This window comes from Macaca fascicularis, chromosome 1 (genome assembly GCF_037993035.2).
Source record: "Macaca fascicularis isolate 582-1 chromosome 1, T2T-MFA8v1.1".
Classification (NCBI taxonomy): Eukaryota; Metazoa; Chordata; class Mammalia; order Primates; family Cercopithecidae; genus Macaca; species Macaca fascicularis.
The window spans coordinates 36,058,938-36,084,101 of NC_088375.1; the positions used below are offsets into that span (position 1 = coordinate 36,058,938).

The 25,164-nt window shown below is 50.0% G+C and overlaps 1 long non-coding RNA gene across 1 annotated transcript in view; it reads left to right on the forward strand.

Moving 5' to 3' along the window:
- The first annotated feature begins 15,264 nt into the window (after window positions 1–15,264).
- Window positions 15,265–25,164, forward strand: part of LOC102114766 (uncharacterized) — a 109,077-nt gene continuing 99,177 nt past the window's right edge. The window contains exons 1-2 of the long non-coding RNA XR_010581621.2: window positions 15,265–15,396; window positions 19,601–19,670. This is a non-coding gene — a long non-coding RNA (uncharacterized lncRNA). The remainder of the gene's footprint in view (window positions 15,397–19,600; window positions 19,671–25,164) is intronic.

Below are 25,164 nucleotides of genomic sequence, written 5' to 3' on the forward strand. Positions count from 1 at the left end.
CAGGTCCCATGGAGCCTTTAACCATTTCCCGTGTTTATTCCTGAATTCCCCCTCTCCCATACACACTCTAATCTTAGTGTCTGGGTCCTGAGCTATGTCCAGTAGCTTCTGACCCAGTGCCCTCGACTCCAGGAGTTTCTTGTCACAGCCTGGAATCCATTGTCCACGCCACTTCCAGAGATTTCCTCCCGAACTACTGCTTTACTCTGCAACTCACCCTCTTGCTCAAAAACCACCCCCAGGGCTGATTACTGATGGGATAACAGACACACTCTTTAACCTGCCGTTCAAGGCCTTGCATTTCTTATATTATTTTTCGCCTTTTCTCCCCCTGTTCCTATCTGTAAACCCTATACTCTAGGGTCCCAAATGTGCCCTTCACATTCCCATGTCCATACCTTCACTCTCCTTCTTCTCTGAGCTCCAGGAATCTCCCATCATCCCCGCTGCACTGCCCTCTGCTCTAACATCTCCTCAGGGACCCAAGGACTAGGTCACTCAGCCGGGTAGAGGCGTTTCCCACCTTACTGTTCCAGCCCATGTATGCCTTTCCTCTCCGTGCAGATTGTCAGTTTCTAGAGGCAGAGCTTATGCTGTCTTCACCTTCATCCTTAGCATGGAAGTCAGAGCCCTGCACTTGGCAGGGGCTGAGGAAGTATTTTTTGGTTGAACTCTTGTTGCCTAGCCTGAGGTATTCACGTGTTGGCTCTCCTGACCCACTCCTGCCCTCTTGGCTCTGTGGCCTTGGGACTGTGGACATCCCCGAGGGTCCCTGGGAGCCAACAGGGGTCTCCTGTCACATGGAGCCCTCCGGGACTGTGCAGGTTTGGGGGAGATCCCAAGAAAATTCTCCATACTATCCAGGGTCCATCCCAGATCATGTCTGGAAATATACATACGTCACCGTGTCTGTGCCAGGCTGGCGGATGGGATGAGCAAGGCTGCCTCCCAGCCTACGGAGGTGCCAGTTTTAAGAACAGAAGCAAGGTCATCAGGGAAACCGAGCTGCCACGATCTGCTGAGGCACTATCTCCTTTATGGAAATGATGATGCAGCTCTAGTTCAGTGCTGAGGACTGGTGGCAGTGGTCTCTGCTGTCCCCATCCCTTGACCTTTCCCAAGCTCCCTCATGCCCCACTCCCACATCACCCAACTCACAGGTGACAGGACAGCTGTGTGAGTTTCAGGGACAGGGTTGCCTGGCTGTCAAAAAGCTGTTTCCTGTGCCCCTGGGGAGAGACCTGCAGGGAGCCACCACCAGACGTTCCTGCGGACACTGCGCGCAGGCCAGCTTTACTGGCAAGCTTGTGCTTTCTTCGTAGGTCTCAATGTCACCTCCTCTGGAACAGAATGATACTTAACTTTGTCTCTTTTCCTAAAAATACGATTCCTGTCCTGTGTACAGAGCCATGGGGGGCATCTCCCTGACCCAGGCCCCTACTTCTGTGCTCTGGGACCCTGCCCTCCTGGACAGAATCAGGAGCCGGTTGACTGGACCGGGGTGGACGCCCAACCCAGCTCGCCCAGCTGGATTCCTTTCCCTGGGGGTTTGGAAGTGGAATCTGGGGAGAGCTCAGTTGGCCCCAGAGCTGAAGATGTGTAACTGGGAGCTGGGTTGCCGTCTGCCACCATTAGCTGAAGATGCAGAAAAAGCTGATCTCTTGGAAGAGAAAACCAGTTCGCAGAAAGAGAAGAATCAGGTGGAGGAGTGGAGAGAAAGGCCCTGCAGTCCGGAGAGGGGTCTGCAAGAGCCAAAACTCTCTGGGTCCCAGGCCCTCTTGGTCCAGTTGTAGCTCCCACCTTAGCTCTGAGGGACTCCCTGGCCTCTGGACTGTATCACCCATTCCTGTTTAGGCAGAGTGGGCTTCTGTTATCACCAAACAAGCCTTAACTAAGGCCACACAGAAGAAATCTTGGAGATGGTCCGATCAATCTCTTCCATTTACAGGTGAGGGGTTTGAGGTCCAGAGGCGTGTGGCGAGGCACCCTCCGCTGTGGCCAGGCCAGGACCACAGCCCAGGTTTTCTGGCTCCCGGCCCAGCACTTTGCTCCCTTTGCCCTGTGGCCCTCCGGGGCCAGCAGCTCTTTCAGAGACAGCAGGTGAGATAGGAGGAGCTCAGAGGTCGCAGCCAGCCAGATCCAGATACAAATTGGTGGATGCTGCAGATGAGTCACTTAGCCTCTCTGAGACTCAGCCTTTTCCTCCAGAATGTGGGGGTGATAACATCTAAATAGGAGTGTTGTGAGAATTCAATGAGTATCTATGGAGGAATTAGATTTTTAAAAGACTGCTGTGTCAACAGTAACCATGAGGTCAGAGTTGCCTTTCCTGGATGAAAGGCCTTCAGTTCACAGACCCAGTTTCCTGACACATTGATTAACACTCATCATGGCCAGGCCTGCAATGAAATGAATTTTGATCTACCTTAAAAAATAAACAAATGACCTACAGCTATTTTGAGAGGAGGCAGGAAATCAAACAATAGGAAAATGTGAGTGGTGTGGGGATCAGGACTGGCTATTCTAGAGGACGGGGTGGGTCCCTTGTAACACAGCATCTCACTCCTGTCAACCTGGTGACCAATGACAACAGAGTGAGGTGCAGTTGGCTCACCCCAGCCCTCCCACAGGTAACAGGTGCACAGCCCCAGGCCCTGACTCATGCGGTCATCAGAGAAACATGAGGGTGAATCATCTGGAAGCAATGAAGAGGGGAGGCCCAGGTGGAGGCCAGACTGTGTCATCCATCCCATCGCTGCCATGGCCCTGGCCCAGTGCCCACTTATACAGCATTCCTTCTCCCGGGTCACAGGCCACAGGCCAGTCCAGAAGGTGGCTGAGGATGGGCTCAGGCATCCAACCCTTCTGACTGGAACCCAGATCCATCTCTCTTAAACTCAGCAGCTCTGAGGATCCCCCAATTCCATGGCAACGGGCTGCCCACCCACCTTCCCAAGGGGTGCTACCCTAACTTGCCACAGTCTAGTCTCAGCAAGCTGAAGCTGTCCTTTGAAAACGTAAGTTAGAACACGTCACTCTTCAGCTCAGAACTTTCCAGTGTTTTCCCACCTCTCACAGAGCAAAATGCAAAATCAGTGGTTCACAAAGCCCTACAGGATCTGCCCTGCTGCCTTCCCCATCCCTAACCCTGTACAATATTTCACTTGCACTTTCTAGTCATGCTGGTTTCTTTGTTTTTCTTCAAACACAGCACATACCCTCTTGCCTCAGGGCCTCTGCACTTACAAATACTGCCTCCGTCTCACCACCCTGCCACCACCACCACTAGAATTCTCAGCCTTCCAGCCGGCCAGCTCCCTCGCCTCCAAGTTACCTTCTCAGTGGCCCCCAGACCCAGCATTCCTTATCTTTCTTACTCTGCTTTATTTTCCTCTCCAGCACACTCATCACCAACTCACATACTATACAGTTTACGTACTTGTTTATTGTCTGTGTTTTTCTACGAGAATGTAAGCTTTTTGAGCGTGGAGATTTTGTTTCTGTCACTGCTATATCCCAGGTCCCAGAACAGTGCCAGGCACATAGCAGGAGATCGATAAGCAGCTGGTCGAAAGGCCACATGGATGTCAAGAGACTTACCACCTACTGGGCACTGAGGGTTCTGGGCTAAGAGCTTTTCCAATATTATTTATTTCATTTTTTTTTTCTTTCAAGACAGAGTCTTGCTCTGTCACCCAGGCTGGAGTACAGTGGTGTGATCTCTGCTCACTGCAACCTCCACCTCCTGGGTTCAAGCAGTTCTCCTGCCTCAGCCTCCCGAGTAGCTGGGATTACAGGTGCCCACCACCACACCCAGCTAATTTTTGTATTTTTAGTAGAGACAGGGTTTCACCATGTTGGCCAGGTTGGTCTTGAACTCCTGACCTTGTGATCCGTCTGCCTCGGCCTCCCAAAGTGCTGGGATTACAGGCGTGAGCCACCATGCCTGGCTATTTATTTCATTTTATACTTATGATAACCTGTGAAGTCCCTCTGTCATTCTATGAAGCCACTGAAACTGTCATTCTTGCCATTTTATACAGGATGAAACAGACTCAGTGAGAAGGTAATGAACATAATCTGTCCAAGGTCACAGGATAAGTGACAGAGCTGAAATTCGAATCCTAGCATTCTGACTTCAGAACCTGTTTCCTCGACACTCTGGCTCCTCTCGATGTGGTCCCCGGCCCGGCAGCATCAGCACTGCCTGGGAGCCTGTGGGAGATGCAGCATCTCAGGCTCCATCCCAGACCTACTGAATCAGAATCTGCATTTTCACAATACTTCCTGGGTGAGCCCAGGACGCACTGAAGTCACCACTATAAGCAATGGGGTCTGCTGTATAGAAAACAGGGGGCCTCGCTCTGAACAAGGGGCTGCCCACAGCCTGGGGATTATTCCCCTGCCATTACCGCTCCCTGCCCCACCTGGGCGCGCTCCCCTATCTGCTGTTGCAATCCTGAAAGGCTGAAAAGGGCCTGCTGCAGGTAGTGAGGCTTTAGGCTTCCTCTTCAGCTGCCCGCGGGCCTCTGTGGAAGGGCCACATTTCGTGTACATAAGGAAGGCTCAGCCCCTGCCTCTGTGGCAGCCAGGCCTGTCGTGGACAGGGCTGTTGGAGAAAACGCTCCCCGTTCACGTAGGGAGCAGCAGGCAGACAGTCAGTTTGACATCAGAGGTACAGCGCTGAGCCTGGGCGAGAAGCCATTTCCACTCGACACTTCTCAGGCACTTGGACCAGGAAGGCTGTTAAAACAAAAGCAAAACCTACTCTCCTGTAGGTTATTAATGCCTGGGAGCCACCCTGACACTCATTTTATTACCAGGAGCCACCTTTGGTCTTGACATTCACTAAGGAGTGGACCTGGAATAAAACCAGAAATCCCCGTTCCCAGCCTGCCCCAAACCCTCCAAATCCAACGGCGCTGTATGTATAAACTCGGGCAGGCAAAAGTCGACTGTGAGAACTCGCCAGCAGAGGGCGCTGTGGCCCCATCGGTCCCTGCCCACTGAACTCTCCAGAAGGAAAAGCGGCAAGGATGCAAACAAGAAAATGAGACCAGACTGGAAGTCTAGACCCTGCGTCCCACGCGGTCCCACCATGGCTTCGTGTTTGGAATTTTCAGGGAACTCAGGAAGACTGGCACTGCTGATCTGTGCCTACAGGAAAGCCAGTGGCCCCTCACAGAGGGATCAGTTCCAGAAGGACACCCCAAATCCGGTATTTGGAACTCACAATAAAGGGACTTCATTCATTTATTTTCTTAACTAGCATTTGTTTGCAATGAGCCAGGTACAGCGCTGGAAGAAATGTTTTTCCCTAAAATCATGCTGTGACAATGGTTAGATTCCAAGGCTGGCGGCACCCCCCTCCCCCGCAAAAACAAAAACAAAACAAAACAAAAAACACCTTTTTACATCTTGAGAGAAAATGGAATGAGACTATTTTCTGTTCTAGGGTCAGACAAAAGGAATAGGGGAAGGACAGTGTGGAGAAGAAGAGAGAGAAAGGAAGACAAGTAGGAGCGAGAGGACTGGAGAGGAAGAGAAGCTGGGTTTCAATCCCATTGTTGTATATATATTTATGATTATTTCATTATTTTTCCTCCTAAGTAAAAAAATAGTACTGAGTAGTTGAGACTACAGGTGCATGCCAACCTACCTGGCTAATTTTTAATGTTTTTGTAGAAACAGGGTCTCACTATGTTGTCCAGGTTGGTCTCAAACTCCTGGCCTCAAGTGATCCTCCTGCCTCAAGCCTCAGCCAAAGCGCAGGATTGCAGGCGAAGCCACTGCACCCGGCCCTGGTGTATGCAAAATACCGAACCATAAAAGGTTTGGTTTTGGCATCATCCTGTTTCCCTTTCTAGACCCGGATCCAGGACTTATCTCTGCAGAGCACAGCATTGTGTGACGTGCCCCAAAGCCCCCGTGTGTCTGCAGCTGCTGCTCTTCCCAGCTCGGTGTTAGTAGAGCTCAGTCTGTTAAAAGAAAGCACCCTGATATGTGACAGACCAGCCCTCTCAGGGACGTTTGCACATCTTTTTTTTTTTTTTTTTTTGACTGAAACAAATGTTTTTGTAGAAACAGGGTCTTGCTCTGTTGCCCTGGCGAGAATGCAGTGACACAATCATGGCTCACTGCTGCCTCAACCTCCTGGGTTCAAGTGATCCTCCTGCCTCAGCCTCCTGAGTAGCTGGGGCTACAAGCACAAGCCCAGCTAATTTAAAAATATTTTTTATTGTAGAGACGGAGATCTCACTATGTTGCCCTGGCCAGTCTCCAATCCCTTTTGAGCTCAAGTGATCCTCCCTTTTGAGCTCAAGTGAGCCATTATACGCAGCCTGTTTGCATCTTTTAATGAGTACCCAAATTAACCTCTAATTGGTAAGTTCCCAGGCAGTGGGCTGGAGGGGATTGACAATTTCAGGCTGTGCTGAGGATGGTATTTGGAAGCAAGGCCTGAGTACCAGCAGGGGTGGGTAGGGGGTGGTGCTCTCACAATCTCTTAAAGGAGCTGGCAGGAGCAACTTCTGAGAGTTAGGGGCTGGGATGGAAAGGTAGGGGGTTTTCAGATCGGGTAAATATCTCTAGCAGTTTGAGTGATTTCAGTGTCATTCTGCATATGTGCTTGGGTGAGGCCAGAGAGAGAAGGTCAGTTCAGGGAAAAGGCTGGAAGCCAGAGAACTGCTGAGCTGGGAGAAAGGCCTCCAGGTAATGGGCGCGGCAGGCCTGACTCTCCAGGGGCCACCACCTGAGAGCCCTCCCTGGGTAGCACGGTTCTCCAGCTGGTTCTCCAGCATTTTGCCCCACAGAACAGATGGCTGTGCTGCCAAATTGCCCACACAGCAGTTCCCTGCGGTCAGGAGCCTTGCTCAGAAAGTCCTGCCTCAGCGGCTGTGGGCTGGGCTCCGGGGGCCTGGGTCTTTCCTAAAGAGCCTGCGGTAGGAGGTGAGCAGAGCCTAACATACCCGGGGAGGACAGCTGTGCTAGGGCCATGCAAGGACAGATTCCTTTCTCACCGCAAGCCAGGTTTCCCCATGGCACTGCATGCTAAAGTCCTCCACTAGGAAGAAACTTAGTCATCGTGCACGTGGTTCCCCTCCTCTGCCTCCCAGGGGATCCCAATTAAGAAGCCCACCTGCTTGCTGTTCCTTTGAAAAGTTCTGCTGGCTGTGCAGGAAGCGGGGCAGGGGAAGAGGAGAACTGCCTGCTCACCAGGCCTCTGTGGGACCACAGGAGAATCTGGGTCTCTGTCCTGCAGAATGTAAAGCTGGGGTTGCCCTGCCTCAGCCATTGTGCCTTTGCTAATGCTGCATTCTCCAGTGGAAGCATTCCTCGGATCACCTCTTAATGCCGCCCATCAGAATTAATCCAGAGTGAGAGAAGTCAAAATAGGGTTACCTTTAGAGTGCAAGGATGACAGGGAGGATTCTAGAGTGCCGATGCCCTATTCCTGATCTCATGACGGGGATATGGGTGTGTACTATGTGTAAAAACTCACCAAACTGAATATGTCAAATGGTGACACTGCTTTGGAAAACAGTTTGGCAGTTCCTCAAAAATGGAACATGGAGGCCAGGCACGGTGGCTCACACCTGTAATCCTAGAACACTGGGAGGCCAAAGTGGGTGGATCACCTGAGGTCAGGAGTTCGAGACCAGCCTGGCCAACAGGGTGAAACCCCGTCTCTACTAAAAATACAAAAATTAGCCAGGCGTGGTGGTGAGCACCTGTAATCCCAGTTACCTGGGAAGCTGAGGCAGGAGAATCACTGGAACCCGGGAGGTGGTGGCTGCAGTGAGCCGAGATCAAGTCATTACACTCTAGCCTAGGCAACAGTGCAAGACTCTATCTCAAAAAAAAAAAAAAAAAAAAAAAATTGGAGGGGTAACCTATGTCAGCCAGTTTTAACATCTGCATCTTATCTGTACCCTGATTCAAATTCTTTTTTTTTTTTTTTTTTTTTGAGACAGAGTTTTACTCTTGTTGCCCAGGCTGGAGTGCAATGGTGCCATCTCGGCTCACGGCAACCTCTGCCTTCCGCATTCAAGTGATTCTCCTGCCTCAGCCTCCCAGGTAACTGCGATTACAGGCACTTACCACCACGCCCAGCTAATTTTTGTATTTTTAGTAGAGACGGGGTTTCACCCTGTTGGCCAGGCTGGTCTCGAACTCCTGACCTCAGGTGATCCACCTGCCTTGGCCTCCCAAAGTGCTGGGATTACAGGCATGAGCCACTGTGCCTGGCTCAAATTCTTTTTAATAATTCACATAGCACAGTTCTGAGACAACTGGGAAATTTAAATTCTAGGAATTAATTGCTAATTAGTTTTGCTGTGTAGTAGAACGGTGGTTAGGATACACAGGAAGTTCTTTTCAAGTGATCTGCTAAAACATTCACAGATGAAATAGTATGATCGCTGTTTGAAAATAATAGAAGATGGAGTAAACTGATGGGTGTGGGGAAGGGGCTGGTTTAGCCATTGTTGGTGCAGGGGAGCGGGTAGGTTTGTAGTAGTTCATGATACTGTCCTGTCTACTTTTGTGTATATTCAAGTCTCCAAAGTTAATAAAGCTAAAACAAAGATATATATAGATCAAAAAATATATGTGATGTATAACAAAGTATTTCTCCAGAGAAACAAATACAAACAAAATGAAACAGATTGAGAATCCATAATTATGTAAGAACAAGATCTTTCTCATCTCAGCCAGTTTTTCCATAACTAGGTTTTTTGGTAATGTGTGTTTCACCAGCTAAGACTCTCAATTCCTAGTCCAGAAAATTAAGCAGCAACTTACAGATCACTAAAACCCAAGGATAAAGAGTTGGATACAGAAAAATTTATGGAAGATTTTGGGTCAGAAATGAGCAAGTGTTCATACCAGAAGGTCCTCTACTGAAGGGATGAGCCAGGCTGCAGATGTGCTGGTGACTGAATTGGATATGAAAATAGCATATCTGTCCAGCATCCTCCTCCCTCACAGAATTGGATGGCAGAGCCCTGGTTCTCGGGATCATTGAACATTAAAACCACCTGGGGGCTGGGCACGGTGGCGCACGCCTGTGATCCCAGCACTTTGGGAGGCTGAGGTGGGTGGATTGCTTAAACTCAGGAGTTTGAGACCAGGCTGGTCAAGATGGGGAAACACCATCTCTACAAAACAAACAAATAAAAATCCCACCTGGGGAGCTCTGAAAACATACGGATGCCCAGGCCCACCCTGGACCAATTACATGAGATCTCTGCAGGAGGGAGTCCTGGGGTTTCAGTGGTTTCGAATGTTCCCCAGGTGAGTCTAACCTGCAGCCAGAGTTGAGACTTGTGGTGTTAGGACAGGCAAGGTTGGGATTTAAGCTGGTGTGCCCATATTTAAAAACAGCTGGGTGAATGAGCTGGGAAAGGGTGGTAGCCATGGCTGGGTAAATGACAAATTGAGTTGATAGGTGAGACACTGGGTGTCACCTTTAGTCTGTTTGCTGTGAGTCACCTGAGGTCATTTGAAGCCACTGTGTCCAACGTGAGTCACTTCTCTCTGGGAGTCTGGGGTGTGGCTAAGATCCTAGTAGGCTGAAGGTTGGCTGCTTTGGACTGAGCTGTGGGCTCCTTTGCTGCAGGCTTTGGCAAGCGCATATCAAGTACAAGGATAAACAGCTGGTCAGCAGAAGACAGTCTGGATAAAGCTGGGGAGGGAAAAGTTGTGGGGTGCACGAAGATTGGCCTCCTGCTTCATGCTGGGCTGTGAGTCAACCCAAAATAACACCCAGCAGCTAAACAGGCAGTGCCAAGCCCAGATTCCATCTCCACGGCAATGAGATTCCTCCCCCAGGATCCGTGTCTAGCGCTGAATAGTGACTTTCATCCCTGCCACAGCAGAAAGTCAAACTGGCTAATTGGCAGGGAACAGAGAGATTTAAAGCAAACGCGTCAGGAGCCACTGATCCCTGGCAACTGGGGGAAGGGAGACACGCAGTTTCTAAGCAATCGCAACACATTATGGGAAGCTGTGATTCAAGTTTCCCAAATTCTATTCTCAGGTATTAGCTGTGGCACAGAGCAAGGCCTCCCTCCCTGCAACTTCCTTGACACTCAGGTGGGTGGGAGGGACAGCTCGAAGCTGGGATGAGTGTTGCTTAACCTTTTGCCTGTCCAGCAGGGGCCGGTCACTTCCAGGCCATCTTGGCCCAGAGGGAAGGCACCTGCACCCAACACGGGGTTTGTGGCTGAGCTGGCCTTGCGTCATGCCCTCCTTCTGCTCCAGGTGTGACCCGCACTTTGACCTCTTTGCCTGAGCCCCACCAGCTTTATCTGTTCTGACCACTGACCAGCCCAGCACTGCTCACAGCGCCCCAGCATTGGGGTCCCTCTTCCTTGGCCTCTTTCAGAAACTTCCCTTCTCAGGCGGCCTTCTCAGGTGTGTCCTGGGACCTCTGCCTCTCTGCCTCTGGCCCCAGAGTCCCGGCCTCACTTATCTGCTACCAGGCAATGAGAAGGCAAGGCTCTGTAACCAATCAGTTGGCCAGCCAGCCAAGGAGATATTGAAGACTCATAAAGAGCTTTGAGAGAGACATATTTGGGAAGTACAATCTGTAGGAGGCGGAGTGCTCTGGGGGTGAGGGGGAGGTGCAGGGGCTATGAACTCAGGACTGTTTCCTGAAGGAGGTGTGGCTAGGATGAGGTGAGAAGGATGAGCATGATATTAATTTGGTGGTGGGAAGAGGTGCTACAGGGTGGCTGAGTGTGTGGGGACCAGAGAAGAGGCAGGATTGAGTGCGTGCTGAGAACACTCGTGGGTAGGGTGATACCCCCCAATACTTAACCACGGGCCCTGACCCACCAGAACCTGTGCCAGGTACGACCCTTAGCTGCTGGGTTGTGGGTACAGTCCTGGGAAAGGACCAGGAAAATGATGGGCAGGTGGCCACTGAGTTGGGGGTGGGGGTGGCTCAGGGCAGCGGCTGTTTACCAACCAGTATGGAAGTGGTTCAATGTTTTATTAACCATAAAGGACCCTAAAGAGTATGCACTAACAGAATCACCGCCATGCCCATGGGATGGAGCAGCGACATGGCTGCACATCCCACCACGAGATGTGAGCTCAGCACTCAGACACTCTGAGGGGATAAGCTGTGTACTTGTCTGCAGGAGGACACAGTCACGAGTCAGAAGCTGCCGTTTTCCTTTCTTGGAAAGGATGGTATGTTCCAGCATAGTGCAGGGGGCCCCTCAGGCCACCCCAGTCTTAGGGGAAGCTGAGCTGCCTCTATCCTTGCCCAGCCACTCCCAGCTTCCCCCTCTGCGGCCCTGGCCCCACCCAGGCATGGCTTCCACAGCGGTGTGGGATGGGGAGGCTCTCAGGCTCCCGTGAGTCTGACTCCAATTCCTGTTGGTCTTGTAAAGTCAGAAGAAATCCCAGTGATGACAAGAGTATAAAACAAGACTTGTCAAACTTCATTTTGAGCCAAGAAAATCACAGGATTGTCACTGGGACAGGGGTGGTTGTTGTGACCTCTGTAATTGGTCTGGCTGCCGCATAGTCGCTTTCGCTGGAAGTCACGAGACTTTGCTGGAAGTCACGAGACTTTGCTGGAAGTCAGGAGACTTTGCTGGAAGGGAAGCTTTCCTCCCTCAATATGGAGGGCTCTGAGCTTCACAGGCAACTGCAAGGATCTGGCATGTGGCACACAGCAATGCTTCTATAGGCCAGGAATCCCACCTTCAGGGAACCCAAACAGAAGAAGAATCCCAAGCACTGACACTGTAGAGCAGAGCAAGGCGTCAGCTGCAAGCTCAGCACAGCCACTGCAGCGAGAGGTCTTGGTGGAAGCGACAGAGCTGACCTGGCTGACTCGTGCAGGCAATGAACATGGGGACACGTGCAGAACTAATCAGTCGGAAGGCTGGAGAACCGCATGGGGAAAATGGGTAGGTATCAAGGTAGGCTGGCAGCAGGAGATGCAGGCGAGGCCAAGCCGTGGACACACTGTGGTTAGGATACCATGGCCAGGACTGCTGCCACAGGACACGGGATGCTACTCTCACAGATGAACTCCTGGCCTAGCTGCCATGGCCAAAAATAAGTTCTCTTCTGTCCCTGCACCTGAGCCTTCAAACCTAGGCTGCCCACTAGGCTGGGCAGGATAGAAAGGCTGCGAGCTCTGCAGGGGTCGGGGACAAGAGGGACACCTGGTTCCTTCCATTCCTTCCATTTCCAGAGAGGCTGATGGATTCCGGCCAAGAGTCACTGGGGAATCCTCCCAAATAGAATGGGTGCTGGAAGGTGGACAGCCAAAACAAACAAAACAATAGCAACAAATGCCCATTATATACTGGGGAAGAAATTATGTTGATGGAAACAATGGAATGAGCTAGTTTTGTCTTTAAACCTAGGAAATAAGGCCAGGCACAGTGGCTCATGCCTATAATCCCAGCACTATGGGGAGCTGAGGAAGGTGGATCACTTGAGGTCAGGAGTTCGAGACCAGCCTGGCCGACATGGTGAAACCCGGTCTCCACTAAAAATACAAAAATTAGCCAGGTGTGGTGGTGCACACCTGTAATCCCGGTTACTTGGGAGGCTGAGGCAGGAGAATTGCTTGAACCCGGGAGGCAGGGGTTGCAGTGAGCTGAGATCATGCCACTTGCACTCCAGCCTGGGCAACAGAGCAAGACTTCGTCTCAAAACATAAAAACAAAAAACGCCAAAAAAAAAAAAAAAAAAAAAACAACGAAAACAAACAAACAAATAAACCTAGGAAATAGATGAATAACATCACCTCCCAGGTGAATAAGAGAGCAAAAGACTTTGTGGGTTCATCCTCTTATTCCTCAGGAGAACCATATCCAAATGAGACATGTACACAGGCAATACCTGCGGGGCGAGCTGTGTTCTACATAGACATTCAAAACTGTCTCAATTCAAAACCGTCTGGATTCAGACCCTCCAGAGGAGTGCAGCTCCTATCTCATGCGGACAGAGAGGGTGGGGTGATACATCAGAGGTCTGGTCAGGACTTGTGAGATGCAGTGAAATTTGATTGTGGCTGGTGGGTGAAGTGAGATTTGATAGAAATAGAATGGCCCATGCATATCCTCTGGGGACTCACAGACACCCTGAAATTGTATGCAAAATGTTGCATGTGTGCACAGGTACTTTTTCTGGAACAAGGTGAGAGACTTTATTGAATCCTCAAACAAAAGCAAGCACTGCTCTAGAACAATATCTCCTAAACACTCTCCTCACCCGACACTCCAGGGCTTGTCAGGATGCTCTAAAATATCCATTTCTGTCCTCATCCATTCATGCACGGCACTTAATCCCACTTCCTAGCCTTCTGTCCTATTCTCCTGTCTCCTCTCCATGCTAAACACGCCAGCCCCAAATGCTCCCCCTTGCCACCAGGGCCTGAGTCATACATCCATCTGCTGAGCTAAATATCTCTACTTGGATGTTTAAAAGGCACCTCAGCCTGAATTCATTCCAACTAGAACTCTTGATTCACACCCCCACGGAAAAACCCCATTCCTCCCCCGGGGCTCATCTAGCTCAGTTCACAGCATTCTTCTTTCTGTAAAGCTGGGGAAGTGTGCAGTGGTGAAGCGCTGGGTCCAAATCCCAGCTTTTCCATTTGCTAACGGTGGGACTTTATGCAAACTGATTGAACTCTCTGGGCCTCAATTGCCTCTTCTGTAAAATGTGGGAAGTACTAACGCCTAGTTCATAGGAGTGTTGACATCTAAACAGTTTATGTGAAGTGTTTAGAGGAGCGCCTGGCTAACCGTATTAGCCACTGTTGTTCTTATTCTTCCAGTTGCTCAGGACAAATCCTAAGAATGATGCTTATTTCTCTTTCCCTCATGCACCACACCCAAGCCCACCAGCAATTCCTGTCCATTCCACCTTCAGATACAGATCCCAAATCTGACCTCCTCTCCCCATCTCTATTGCCGCCAGACTCGCCTGAGCCGCATGGTCACTTGTGGTGGTCTCCTAACTGCTCCCCCTGCATCTACCATGGCCCTCCTCCCCACACCAGCTGTCCAGGTGGCAGTCAAAGTGATCTTTCAAAACCCTAGGTCAGGTCATTGCTCCCCTGTCAGACTCAAGCCCATCACAGCCCTTGCTATGCTGAGAGCCCCCACCCCGTGCCCTCTGCATGCCTCGTCCACCACTTCCCCTCCCTCCCTTTACTCTGGCCACTCTGAATGTCATTGGTCCTCCTTGAGCCCTCCTGAGCCCTCTGCCCAGAGTAATGCCAGAGTGGAGGCCACGGCTGAAGGCAGAGGTGTTGGCCTGGGGTGGAGAGGGGAGATTCCTCTGGGTGGGAGGTGACACTGGGCAGCCTTGGATGAAGTGAATACTGGGTGTGGGGAAGCAAAAATAAATAGAGAAACAAACGGATTAATTTTGCTTCTTTCCAGGGACTTGATTTTCTACAAGTGGTGCTCCAAGAGGCTCCTACACTTCAGCAGGGAGGTGAGCACCGTTTTGCGGTGGCCGGGCTGGCGAGGAGGTGCAGACCCCAGCCAGCTGGAGGGGCTCTGCCCTGGTGGCATTCCCACTCCCACCTATTCGCAGGGCGCCGGGGAGGGCTGCAGGTGTTCTATTGCCACCCGGCTTGCAGCGCAAGGAGGGGAATCGCCTGGCCTTCCCCTTCTCCCCTGCCCCGCTTCCTTTCTCTGCTCCCACAGGTGGAAGTCACCAGCGGAAACAACCCTTCACCATTTGGAGGGCTGGGAGAGAGGGGCCACGAGGGCCCCGGGAGAGCCACCCGGGCTGCAGGCAAGGGGCGGGGCAGGGACCGAAGGGTGAAGGGCAAGGGGAGCTCAGGGAATGAACTAATGCTCCCGACTGATGTTTAACCCAGGACTCCGAGACTCCGACTGGTCACAGTCCTGCAGACCTCCAGGTCCTGCACCAGCGGCGCAGCGCTCCACTGGCCCGGAAAGCGCACACCGGGGGAAATGGTAAGTGCCATTGAAATGTCAGATGTCACCGTCTTCATCAGCACTCTTGGAATTACGGCCAAGGCTGTTTCTTCTTTTGCTGAGATTTGACTCACTCCCGGCAGAAGGACGATAGCGGCCTCGTCCCGAGCGTTTATTCAGCTGCAGTCATCGTTCTTGGTCTGTGTCCGGAGCCCCGGGTAGGGAGGGAGCGCAATTCCCGCTGTGTCCGCTGGGTGGCGCTGGCGCCGCGCCGTGTCCCGGGCTGAGGGGACACCGCGCTGCCCAGTCCGTGGCCGGACGCCCCCGCGCCCCCGCCCGGCCCCGCGCGCTGCAGCCGCCGCCTCTCCTCGGCTTCCTCTTGCTTTCCAGTAACTCTCCTCCTGGGGAAAAGGCTTCTCACGGAGCAGGCTCGGAGCTTACGGGGCTGGCCTCGGACTGGATGGGGGTAAGGGCGGGTGGCGGCGCTCGCGCCGAGCGAACGGAGGGCTCAGGCGGCCCGTGGTCAGGGCCGGGCTGCGGCCGCCGTATGGGGTGAGCGGCCCACCCCGAGCTCTGCGGCCAGGGCTCGCGGCTCTCGTGCAGATGCTGACGGGCGGGTGTGGGAGGGGGCTTCCCCGGGCGGGGCAACCGGAGGGGAATAGGGTGTGCAGGGGGAGGGGAGGCGTGGAGCGCCCGGCCTGCAGGCACTGGGCTCCGCCCTCCCGCCGCCTCCTATCCCTCCGGGTGCCTGGTGGCTTGGCCTCTCCTCCCGAGCTTCGCGGATCCTGGCAGGAGCCGGCGCTCTCTCCATACTTAGGACTTGACCCTTCTTCCACACCCGGGCAGGGAATCATTTGCTCAATCCGAATTTAATTTTCTGCCTGTGAGAGGAGAAACTGGTGACAGTGTCGCATGGACACTGTCGGGGAAACCGAGACGCAGACCTGGAAGCTTGTACCAGAGGCCTTGCGGACAGCTTTGGAGCATGCATCTTAAGGCACACCACCTGTTTCTGCTGCTTTGGCACAGCCACGCGGCACCTAGGATCCTTCTCTGCACTCGGCAGTGGCCTAATCCGTGCACCCTCTGATGGTGTTGGAGGGAGCTGGGGAGCAACATCAGATTAATAGACCCTGGGCTATCTGTATGACATGCAGATTTCACCCTCTCATTCTTAAAGGGTGAAAGGCTCCAATTCAGAAAGGCGAGGATGGGGCCCAGGAATCTGCAATCTGCGTGTGTGTGTGTGTGTGTGTGTGTGTTTTTTAATGGAGTCACTCTGTCACTCAGGTTGGGGTGCAGTGGCACAATCTGTGCTCACCGCAACCTCTGTCACCCAGGTTCAGGCGATTCTCCTGCCTCAGCCTTCCGAGTAGCTGGGACTACAGGTGCACAACACCACACCTGGCTAATTTTTGTATTTTTAGTAGAGACGGGGTTTCACCATGTTGGCCAGGCTGGTCTTGAACTCCTGACCTCAAGTGATACGCTACCTTGGCCTCCCAAGGTGCTGGCATTACAGATATGAGCCGCCATGCCCGGCCAGAATTTGCATTTTGTTGTTGTTTGTTTGTTTGTTTGAGACAGAGTCTTGCTCTGTGGCCCAGGCTGGAGGTGCAGTGGCTCCATCTCGGCTCACTGCAACCTCTGCTTCCCAGGTTCAAACGATTCTCCTTCCTCAAACTCCCAAGTAGTGGGGATTAACAGGCGTGCACCACCATGCCTGGCTAATTTTTTTATTCTTAGTAGAGACAGGGTTTCTCATGTTGGGCAGGCTGGTCTCCAGCTCCTGACCTCAGGTGATCCTCCCGCCTCGGCCTCCCAAAGTGCTGGGATTACAGCTGTGAGCCACTGCGCCTGGCCTGGTTTGTTTTCTTAAATCCAGAAGTTCTGATTCGAACCTAAACTTGCCACTTCATTCCCAATCCTCTGAGCTTCATGAGCTCCAGATGCAGGGCTGTTAATCACAATTTCTTTAATTCTTTATAGCTCTTGTGGAATTAGAGGGGTAGATGTTCTTTTTGGGAAAAACATTAGAAAATGCCTACATGTCTTTATTGAAAGAACTTAAAAACAATGCATTTCTCTAAGGTTTATTCTCCCTCACGGCTCTCGACCTTCTCAAAATATAAAGTTGGCGGATTAATTATACTGAAAGTCTTCAGTTGGATATTTTATTATTGCATTTTTTAAAGTCGTGTTTTGTAATTGCCCTGACAATGTAAGGAATGATATTTGTGAGGGTGAGTCAACAACACCTTCCCTGTTGGTGTCTGCCCTCTAATAACCCCGTGGGCTGGATCCCCAGCACCTGGAAGGAGTCATCATGGAACATTAATGAAGAGGAAGGCTGGTGCTGGCGCCTGGAACACTTCAGAGACAGAAAGCAGTGACTAGGCCAGACTGGCCCGTTGTTTTTGCACTTTGAGAGAGAAGTGAGAAATGGAAAATAGTCTCTTTGTCTTCTCAGCAAATGTAGCCTATGTATAGAATTTCTCTGACTTCCTATCTCTGAGATGCGGGCTGCCCAGTTCCGTGGAATCATGGCAAGCGAGAAACTGTCCTTAAGAGTTCAAGAAAATGAATATTCTCTCAACTCTGTGAGGGCCAGTGGGTTCCAGGCGAGACGAGACGAGACAACTTGGTGAGGGTCGTAACTGAGCCCCCAGTGCATTTAGAAGCCTCTGGATGGCCGGGGAGTGCACTCCAGCCATACTGGAAAAATTATATTTTGAAGTTAAATCTGGCAGTGTTTTTTCCGATATTTAATAGGCCTCGGGAAAGAGAATACATTTCCTTCTTTGTTCAGAGGGTGCTCAACTTACTGGAGTCATCTCTGCTGTGGCTTTATTTGCCAACAACAGAGAACTTGCTCTGCAGCAGCCCCAGGCTCTCTGGGGACCCCACAGGCTGTGCAGATCCCCCACTCCAGAACCACACAAGGAGACGGAGCAGGAGCACGCCCCATCTTCCAGGCCCGGGACAGCTGCTGAGCTCCAGGACACCGACTCTTGAAGGTTGATTTTGACTACCTACCAAGCACCAGCTGAACCAGTTCTGCTTGTGAGGGGTCTGCGGTGTTGTTATTTGCAGGTAAAGAAAGTGAGATGGAGGGAGGCTGAAAGACTTGGTGCCAAGTCACAATGCCCCGCCGAATGTGGCCCACCTGGATATCCTGGGTGCTTCAACCTCAGCAGCTCTCGGCAAGTGAGTGGGCAATGAAGGGTGGACGAGGGACATGGGAGAGCTAGCCCGGCTGCACAGTCCCAACTCTTCCCGCCACATCGCAGCTTCTGCAGTTGGAAAGCCAGAACAGTGATCTTCAGTTCGTTCATCAAAGGGCCAAGAAATGTGTCCCCACCTTCTCTGCTTCAATTCTGGTGGTCTTAAGCCAATTATTTCGTGCCCTAAACCAAAAAATAAACTCTACAGTTACAAACATCAACATTACATAGGACAGGATCTGGCCCACAGGTAAGAAAAGTACCTACAAGACAGCTGCATGGACCTGTGGGTGCATTTCCTGTTACCCCCAGGGCATCCCAGAATGCTGACAAAGAGAAAACTAAGGCCTTCGCACTCTGATTTGTTACATGTCATAACACCAAGCAAATGACTGAGGGGACAATTATGGGGCCCAGAGGAAAGTGCCTGTATCGTGTAAAGTCCAAAGCAACTTGTTTCAGACAAAACATTTTGCTTTGGAAACTTCTGAAACTTCCATGGCCCTTGAATATGGCAGAGATGATCTAAAAGTTTTAGAAGCCGTTCAAGTACCTGTGGTAGAGGCAAGTCATGGGAGTGGTGATCTTTAAGGGGCTTGTCTTTAGTTGGAGGGCCACACACAAAGCAGGGGGGCAGAAAACTGAGGTCTCCCCAGAGCAGGTTTCCAGACAAAAACTTAAAGAAAAAATGACCAAGAAAATACCTGATATAATTGACAATGCCATGAAATGAAAAGTTTATCATAAATTCTAATAAAAACTACAATGGGCTGGGCACAGTGGCTCATCCCTGTAATGACAGCAGTTTGGGAGGAGGAGGCAGGAGGATTGCTTGAGGTCAGGAGTTTGATACCAGCCTGAGGAACAAAGTGAGACCCTGTCTGTATTTTAAAAATATACTTTAAAAAATATTTTTAAAAAACAGCAGATGCATATCCCTACTGCATTTGAGACCTGGTTTCGGTCCGGCCTCCTCGAGGTAAGCTCACGAGCAACACTAGAATCTCAGCTTTCTCTGTTCACTGATGTCATCTGAGGTTTTTCTTCTTCTTCGGGTTTTTTTTTTTTTTTTTGGCGACGGAGTCTTGCTGCGATACCCAGGCTGAAGTCTAACGGTGTGATATCGGCTCAATGCAACCTCTGCTTCCCTGGTTCAAGCAATTCTGCCTGAGCCTCCCGAGTAGCTGGGACTACAGGCGCATGCCACCATGCCTGGCTAATTTTGGTATTTTTAGTAGAGACCAGGTTTTACCCTATTGGCCAGGCTGGTCTTGAATTCCTGACCTCAAGTGATCCACCCAACTCGGCCTCCCAAAGTGCTGAGATTATAAGCGTGAGCCACTGCACCCAGCCCATCTGAGGTTTTTCTAATGTAGAGAATATACCATAGTGTTTTAAATAACCCACCCTCTTACATTTGACTGCACTCCCTTCTTCACCACACAGATTGGGGGCAGGAGCTGCTTTTTCAATGAGAAGAATGAACAGACCTAGTAGGCATTGCCTTCAGACCCAGGTAAGAGGAATCCCAGCCTTGGGACAGCAATTTCAAGGGCCAAGCCCATAGGCCATCCTTCTAGAACATTCTCTGCATAGCTAGGGCTTCATGAGTCGCTTGCTGGGTTTGTCCGCCCTGGGTGGACTGTGTTGTCGGTGTGCACACCTGTATTTCCATGGAATGGTCTTAGCCTGCTGCTATAACAGAATACCTGAGACTGGAAAATGTATAAACAATAGACATTTATTTCTCACAGTTCTGGAGGCTGGGAAATCCAAGATCAAGGCACCAGCTGGTTTGGTGTCTGGCGAGGGCTGCTCTCTGCTTCCAAAATGGTGCCTTGGGGCTGGGCATGGTGGCTGATACCTATAATCCCAGCACTTTGGGAGGCTGAGGCGGGCAGATCACCTGAAGTCAGGAGCCTGAGACCAGGCTGGCCAACATGGCAAAACCTCATCGCTACTAAAAATACAAAAAATAAGCCGAGCATGGTGATGCATGCCTGTAATTCCAGCTACTTGGGAGGCTGAGGCAGGAGAATTGCTTGAACCCGGGAGACAGAGTTTTCAGTGAGCCAAGATTGCACCACTGCACTCCAGCCTGGGCAACAGAGCAAGACTGTCTCGAAAGACAAACAAAAAACCAAAATGGTGCCTCAGTGCTGGATCTTCCAAAAGGGATGAATGTATGTTCTCGAATGACAGAAAAGACAGAAGGGCAGAAAGTGTCCAAACTCACTCCCTCAATCCCTTTTATAAGGTGCTAATCACTCCCTAAAGGCCCCACCTCTTAATACTGTTGCACTGGGGAGTCAGTTTCAGCATGAGTTTTGGACATTCAAACCACAGCATTGTGCCCACTCCTGTTTCATTGGAATGGTCAAGGCGCAGCTATTTGCAGGGTTCTGACAGAGCTCTGCTGTGGAGCTGGGGTGTCCACATGCCTGTATGGAAGAGCTTTCATGGCACCGGAGCCTGGTGGGAAGAGAAGGGGGCTGGGCTATAGGCTGGGCACCAGGGACTATCACCTTGTGCCACTACATTTAGTGTGGAGTTCCAGAGAGGCCACAAATTCTGCATTTGAACTGGACTCCCCAGCCTCGTGTTCCTCTGCAGGATATAAAAGGTAATGCCAGCAGACGGTGGCAGTGCTGGAGGCCCCTGGTGGGCAGAGGTCACCTGGCTGGAGTGGCAGGGGTGAGGAGATGCCTCCCAGCATAAGGAATGTGGGCTTCTGTTGGGTCTCTTGTTCCAGGCCCCACACATGTTCCAGGCAGCCTGGGTATGTCTTGGCCCACTCAATCCCTCAAAGCCCTGTTTAATTATCATCTTGCTGTCACCTATGTGGTGCCAAGAAACAAGTCACCAAAATAATGAAATGCCTAGCTAAGCTTAAAAACAAAACCATGAGGACTTTCTGGATAAATTATGAAAAACAAAGTGCAAACTGCAGGTCCCTGTAATGAATTAAAAGACTCTATTCCAAGAATGCGTTAATTTAAACAAGGGAGTATAAGGCAAAGGGGGGTGATTAGGAGAGGAAGGCGGCTGACATCGAACTGAATATACCTAGGTTCCTCCTCAAAAACAAGTGTGCATTATTTGTGGTGACCATTCTTGGTATTGTTCTATTGCTTTAAAACAGCATAAATACAAAAATTAGCTGCGCCTGTAGTCCCAGCTACTGGGGAGGCTGAGGCAGAAGAATCGCTTGAACCCAAGAGGTGGAGTTTGTAGTGAGCTGAGATGGTGCCACTGCACTCCAGCCTGGAGACAGAGCGAGACTCCATCTCAAAACAAACAAACAAACAAAAATAGCAACAACAACAAAAAACAGCATAGCATCATTCTTGTAGATGCCACTCATTTAATATATGAGTAAATGTACTTGGTTAGGCTAGATTGGAGCGTTCGTCTGCACTGCTTAAAAGAAACTATTTACTAAGAAAATTCGAAGGACAAACAAGTGCAAAGGGAATATTAGGTTTAATTAAGAAATCAGCTCTTTAAAGGGCTTAACCAGAATAATTGTTGGTATGCAAGTGGGGCTGTGAATTATAAATGAATCATCCATTCTTTGAAGGATGATCTCTTCTTGGAAAAGGATCTCTTCTTGGAAAGTCTTGGGGAGCATTTTAAGTTGTTGAAAGCCAGGCACGGTGGCTCACGCCTGTAATCCCAGCACCTTGGGAGGCCAAGGTGGGTGGATCACCTGAGGTCAGGAGTTCGAGACAGCCTGGCCAACATGGTGAAACCCCGTCTCTACTAAAAATACAAAAATTAGCTGGGTGTGGTAGCATGTGCCTGTAATCCCAGCTACTTGGGAGGCTGAGGCAGGAGAACTGCTTGAACCTGGGAGGCAGAGATTAGTGAGCCGAGATCAGCCACTGCCCTCCAGCCTGGGTGGCAGATAATAATTACTGAGTCGTTTTAAGCCGGTAACATTTGTGAGATGTTTATTACATGCTAGTTCCTCAGTTCCAAGCATTTAGTCTTCACAACAGGCCTAGGATTGTGACCATTTTATAGAGAAGGAAAATGAAGGCCTCCAAGTGCCTTGCCCGAATTACCTAGCTAAATGCTAGGAAAGCAAAGACAGGTACAACAGGCTGTCCACCTCTAAGAAGTTTGCTACCCAGTATTTTTTAATGTAACTTCTCAAATCAGTTCAGGCCAGCTTCCTCTTCCAGCTCATCTGAATTTGGTGAGTTTCAATAAAATGAAACAATAAGAGAAACGTTTCTAAGCAATTAACTGTTGTCATGTATTATAATAGGAATGAGGGGGAGAGCTGTCTTATGGAATATTAAGTCTGCACTTGAGAATCAATTGCCTGAAGAACATTCTTATTTCCAGATTGTAACATGGTCTTTTTATGCCTGAACAATGACAAAAAAGAGTGATGATTTTGTAACAAAACCTCGGGGACGCTATTAACAAGTTGGCATTTTTAATTCATGTGGAAATGCTATTTTATTTATCAGAGAATTGTAGCAGTGGTGTTCATTTAATTAAGAATCTGATGTTGCGGGAGGGCAATTGAGTGAAGTTTATAATATCGCAGACAGACGTGTATGCAAACACAAAAGAAAATTGGTTAAGGATCTAAGTGCCAGCTTATTTTCCCTGAAACAGTTCATTTTTACATGATTTGTGAGCTGTTTCATAAAGGAATCATATAAGTATATTTTATCCTTTTAAAGATATTTTACAGTAAACTCATCTAACTAGTCATTGTACAAGGCTCATAAATAGCCAAAAAGAAAAGTGCCTCTAACTTTTGGCAATATTGAAAGTGACTCTCTCTCTGTATTAGAAGGCAGTTTAGGATCTAGTAGCTTTCCCAACTGCAAGTAAAGTAATGGCATATTCTAAATTATATGAATGACATCATGACATCATAAAACCAAAAAGGTGAAGAAAATAGGTTTGAATGAGAAAATATTCTGAGAAAGGTGGAGAATGGGAATCAGATATGGATTAGAAGGAGACAAGAGATTGGAAAGGTGACAGAGGAGAGCCCCCACTATTGGTGGCTATGCTTGCACCTTCACCAGGAAGTGTTGCTCACCTGTCCAAGCCACAAGGTCTGGTAATCTCATCAATCCAAGTGCCTCCAGGTGCATGTGCCACTTCCAAGGCCCAGCCTTCCTAAGCCACCTCACCTCAAGGTCTGGATACATTTGTTTACAGTATGCCCTTGTTGAGTGCTAATTGTGTGCCAGGCACTGGGCTGGGTCCTGGGGACACACCCATGAACAAGGAGAGCAGGTTCCTGGCCTCTGGGAGTTGACATTCTAGTCAGAGGAGACAGTCTGTAAACACATAGATAAACAATTGCAAGAGTTGCAGATGGCGATTTGTGCTGAGAAAATAAAGCAAGGTAAAGAGATTAAGTGTGAGAGAAGAAAAGGGGCTGTTTAAAGAGGTGGTTAGGGAAGGCCTCTCTGAGGTCAGGACATCTGACCTGGGAAGGAGCCAGCGATGGGAAGCACCAGGTGGGGAGGACACTCCAGACGGAGCAAGTACAAAGGCCCTGGGGCAGGAAGGACCCTGATGTGCTGGAAGAGGAGCAAGAGGGTGCCAATATCACTGAGCTAGAGAAGAGGAAGAAAAGTAGGAGAGGAAGATGAAGAAGTCACAGAGGTCAGGCCATGTGGGCCGTTTAGGCATGGCCAAATGCTTGGATTCTCTTCCAAGGAGAATGGGAAGTCATTGGAAGATCTTAAGTAGGGACATGATAAGACTGATTTATACTTTCCAATTATTACTCTGACTACTCTGTGGGGACCAGATTATAGGAAGATGAGAATAAGGTGAGTGAAAAGGGTGAGCAGTCGTGGCATCCGCCTCCTTCCACAGAGATGAGTACAGGCTGAAGTCTTGTCCATTAGATGCTTCTGCGGAAGTTACAGGGAGCTGCCTCTGGCCTTGGAACTAACTGTGGTGGGATCAGAGATGGCGGAGGCAGAGATGGTGCAAGCTTTGGCCCAAAGACCAGAAGCAAAAAGGACTCTGTGCCTCTGGCAAGAGGACAACTCCATGTTTTCTGTGCAAACATCCAAGTTACCATTTCCCCAGGTGACACTGCAGCTGTGGGACCTGTGAACACGGCAACAGCTAACCATTCTGAGTTTAAAAATCAAGGACAGTACCTTCGTGTTTATAATACAGGGGCAAAGCAAAATTCATTGACAAGCATTTCCTTTAAAATACAGGGAAGGAAGATTCCACTGTCTACAAATTCTAATGGAAATTAATAAAATGAGCAAATATCACAAACGTTGTCTTTATTCTGTGTGGTGTCCTGGTTATATGAGTGTTTACAGAAGTTTTTCTAGCTTATCTCTTGTCTCAACTCCCAACTGTCTGTTTTTCTCCATAAGGGTTTAAGTTCCTTAACCACGAATTGTTCTGCCACTGAAGTTTGTAGCCTAATCCCATGCAGGGGATACAGGGGAATCATTTGGTTTGGAATGACTGGAAATCAGGGTGCCTGCTTGGGGAGGGGGTTGATGAAGCTAAATTGACAGGTAGGGGTTAGCTATGGGAGGGGAGAAAGCCTTCATTTTAAAGTGGTGAGGTCCTGGTTGGCAGGCATTGCTGCCCTTTAGCGCTGGTCTTTACCTTCTCCAGCCAGGCATCCCAACACACAGAGTCCTCGGGGGGCCAGAGTCACCCTGTGTGGAAGTGGGAGAAATGCTTTCCTAAAGGGGCCTCTAAAAAGTGCTGCTGCACGTGATTGCATGTGCGTACGTGAGTGCATTAAGCAATGTTTAGTGCAATCGTACGTCCAGATTTTACTTATGACTCCCTCTGTCTTTAGGAGTAGTAAATTAGGGCCAGGTATCTATTTGGCTCTAACCAAGGGCCGAGTTAGTGCCAAGCACTGGCCCTTCCTGGGGCTGATCCTCGTCACGAGGTCCAGCCTGCCCTGTCTCTTAAGACGAATTATTTCTCAGGTCAGGCAGCATCTCCGGCTCTTAGTAAAGAGACGGGGTGGCTCAACCCCA